Source organism: Theobroma cacao, chromosome 7 (genome assembly GCF_000208745.1).
Source record: "Theobroma cacao cultivar B97-61/B2 chromosome 7, Criollo_cocoa_genome_V2, whole genome shotgun sequence".
Lineage (NCBI taxonomy): Eukaryota > Viridiplantae > Streptophyta > Magnoliopsida > Malvales > Malvaceae > Theobroma > Theobroma cacao.
In genome coordinates, this window is record NC_030856.1 from 18,468,401 (window position 1) to 18,472,982 (window position 4,582).

Here is a 4,582-nt window from a genome sequence, read left to right on the forward strand (position 1 = left end):
ATCATTTATATCCCACAAGGACAGGTAGGTTTTTACTTGCAAATGTATCTATCCAACAAAATCTAACCTAACTTAACTTAACTTGGGGCCACACTGACACTGTAGTTTTTTTTTTAAAACAACTTTAAAACCAAATGTTCTGACCTTTAAAACCAAAAGCTCTGATACTAATTTAATTGTCACGACCCGGAACTCTCCATCTGGCCTGTGACAACCACCGCGAAGCCTCAATAGACATTCTTCACCTCGAATGCCAATCGAAACCTCGCAAGGCTCTCGTATCAGCTTTCGCACTTCCCCGATGAGCAATAGTTATCAAATATCGTAATTCGAAGGATTACGAGTTATTTCCAAATCAGAACATAACATATTGTTTTCTGGTTCACAAGGGCATTTTCATCATTTTTCGTCAAAAATCTCAAAACTTGCTAAAAATGTAGTAGGTAAGCAGAAAATATATATTTAGTAATTGAAAAACAAATTAAGTATCTAAAACGTTCATTTGAAGTGAAAATTTGACCATTTGAATATAATAAAAATATTCAATAAAATAAACTATTTTCTTGTAAAATAATATTTATAAAGCTATTGGTAAATAATTCTTATAGCGTAAAAGTTAATTATATTCATATATACTATAAAGCAAATAACCAAAACATAAAATTACTTTTACAGCGACATGTGGGCCCACATCTAACCAAAATGCATCGGAAGCTGAAAACCTACAGCTTTTGCCGATTCAAGTCCAAATGAAGGTCCTTGTCAAAGTCAGCTAACTATGGAATTCCTCGAGCCTGAAATGTGAGGAAATGAGGGTGGTGAGATTATAAAATCCCAGTGAGTAAACAGACACCATCTAAACTATCTAAAGGCGAGTAAATGGAGACAATTAAAATATTCCATCTAAATATGTATTTCATAACATAAATATTCATTTCATTTAAATAATCAATATGGCTTATGAGTATCTTAAAACTTGGCTCATGCCAAAAATTATTCTCATACTCAGTTATCAGGGATACCTTGGCCGAGGGCTATCCCAAACCAAGTCCGCCAAGGCTATTAAAAAGTTATGTATGCATAAATCATGTTTTTATTTTGTAAACATAGCCGTTCCTGGGCGTTGGCTGAGTTCCCCCTCAAGTGGTGGTTTGATGTAAAGTGAACTCTAAAAGTGTTAGCCTTAGGAGTTATCCACCCGCGCCTCTCATACTGAGGTAAGATACAATGGGGTTTACCGTGCCCCTCTAATAGGCTGGTCCACGAAAACCTGCCCACTGCAGTAAGCTAATAATTATCCCACCAATCAATAAAATTCAATAACATGATATGGCAATTATTGTAATTCACAGCCTTTCAAGGCTAAATACACATTTCATATATTTCAACATAAATACCAATTCAGCCATTCATGCAAATATTGTCATAAGCCATTCGATTCAAATCATAAATTTACAACACATGAAAACAGTCTCCAATTACTCTATTTTCAAACCATCATTCAATTTCAAGACAATTTATAAAATCATTTCGTTTAAACACATTTTGTTTATAAAACAAAAAGATTTAACATTTAAACTCATTTTCCATAAAATCCACAAAATCTGATAAAACCACTTTAGATAATTAAGACGATAGTAAGGTTACTCACAGTACTAAGAGTCGATATACTCCTAATTCCAGTCTTTAAGCATAATCTCTGTACTTTTACCAGTGTAATTTGCTCACCACCTACCCACAATGTACAATACATAATTTACCACATTAAGGCTTAACCATTATAAAATCAATTCAGGCTCGGTGTATATGCATGATATGATATGCAACTTATCCGACTACCGCTTAAATGCGGTGTTGACCTAATTTGGCCTATTACCCGATTAAATGACAATTGTGTCCGATTTGGCTCCAAATTGCTCCATTTCATTTCTAATATCTCAATTCACTAAATACAATTCCAATAATCTAAAATTCAGCCTAACAACCCTCACAATTCTTCTTGAAAATTTCGGCCATTGTGGTGCACTATCACTAAAAATTTTCCCATTCCATTTTCTCACCATAAATCATCATTTCATCAATTTTTTTTCAACCAATTTACTTGATCACAAAATCAATTCATTACTTCTACACTTCACATAGGGTTCGGCCATTAAAGGTTCATGGGGAAAATGGATTCTTTTCTTGTTGTTTTGTTTCTAAACATGCTTAACCAACTCTAAACACCAACATAACACAAAATGAAACAATTCCAACATCATTTCTCTCACCAAACCCATTCGGCCAGCCATGATTTTCCCATGAAAACATACAATCCAACCATGGGAATTAAGGAGAAATGCATGGGTAAGGTAAATCACTAGCAAAATCAAAGAAATTTTACCTTTGCTTGATCAAATCCTTGAATTCCAACACTTTCTCTTTGATTTTCCCCACCTAGGGTTTGTTCTTCCTTGGTTTCTCTTCTCTTTTGGTTTGGCCGACCACTATGGGAGAAATGGGCTGATTTTTATGCTTTTTTTATAAAGAAACAATAAAATAATAAAAACATGACACATGGCATTTCCTTATTGGTTCAAATTTTAAATATTTGACTTTTAATTCTTTAATTCTCCACCACACATTTCTCATGTTTATCCATTTCCATGATGAATAAAATCCTTTGGTGTTGACAAGTGTCGGGGGTGAAAATTTATCGATTTGCCCCCGGGGTAGTGAAATTACCGTTTTTGCCCCTCTACTCCAAAAACACCAAGAATTAATTTTTTTTTTTCATTGCTAAACCTCATATTATACTTCATATGATCAATCTTAGTCAAAAATTTCATCAAATACCCAAATTAAATTTTTTGGTGGCAAAATGACCATTTTGCCCATAATCGGTCAATTTTCCTGATTGATTCCAAATCGGCCTTCGAACTCCGAATCATCATTTTAGGTCATCCTTGGATTGTGAAATTCTCAATTTTACTTTAAAATCCCTATTTTAATTAGTTCGATGTATAAATCGACTTACTTGTACTTCTAAGCACAATACTGACTTTTAAATATTCTTCCGGGCCTGTTCAAATATACAATCACTCTATCAGTTGCATGTGTAACATGGTAGATAATTTAGGGCTAGGCTTGACACATAATCCATACGAATTCTCATTATGCCTATGCATAACTTCACATCACTTGCATGCCTATACTGCTTTCTTATTATTTCCATTTATATGCTTGAGTACCATTATACTATATATCCTTGCATCATAATGTCATTAGTCACCTCTCACTTGGCAAATGTCATCTTCATTAATTTGCAATCCGATATTCGTATATGCTTTATAACCTCATTGATCCTTCAAAGATTTATCTCTTACTTGATCACTGCATCTTATGCAATACCACTATCCCTAAAAGTCATCCTTATTTCTCAATATCTTTCATGCCCTTAACATATAGGTTATATCCTTTTTGCAATTTGATATTAACCAGTCACTTAAGACTTGGACTCATTCGAATCATGCATGCCTCATGCCTTTTCGCATTTTGAATTCCAATCATACATTAAGAGGTTTTCATTAGCTGACTTGATTATCAAGATTACCTTCAATCATCTTTTTCACTACTCTTTCACACAAATATAACATCATTCTCCCTTAGCCAATTGACCGTATGTACTTGAAATCACAAGACTTGAAGTAAGGTTCTACTCAAGTACCTCTCAATGTTAATGTGAGTATCACTTTCAGCTTACAACTTCCTTTTTTATTTTTTATTTGTAACAACGTAGCTTACTGCTTGTTTTCACAAGATTCATAGTAGGATTCCTCTTGAGTATTTCCTTGCAGATACCCACCTTAAACTTATGTCTCACTGCATACAATCATTTAACCTGTGGTTTAGCCGTTAGCCTTTTTAGCAAGTTTCAAAATCACACATATTATATTGGCCTTGTATAATGGGAAATTTCTTCTCAAGGATGTTCATGCATTCTTGAAACACTTAATCACTTATTGGCTCTTTAACATTCTGAGCATATCATTCCAAAAAGGCATGCACTCATCCACCAAGATATTTAAATGTATGCTTATCTTTTCATACTTTAATTTATCTTCATGGGTTTCTAGCATGCCACATAATTGGCCTTGTGTTATTTCTAACCCTCATCATTCAACTAAGTCAAGACGAGATTTGTAAATCCTCATAGCAATACTTTATATTTACTCATTTGCTATGCTACCCTTATAATCCTTTATTCACAATTCCATCACTTGGTATTGACATTCCTTGTCGATGTCTCATACATTCATTTAACCTTTCACTCACTTTTTCCTTAGCCTTTAATAAGGCTTAATCTCTTTTCTTATTTATTTCTTGGGATTTGACTTAATCAACATACTATCCATCTCAATCCTTCATAGGGTAACTTACCTTAATGTGGCTATCTCAAGAACTCTTTAACTCTTCTTTCTCTTACATGCCAATATATAATGCAATAAGAAATCCTTTCAATTCCCTCATATAAATACTTTTCCCACACACTTAAAACTCTAACAACAACGCTCAACATCAAGACCAATGATCATAATTCAAC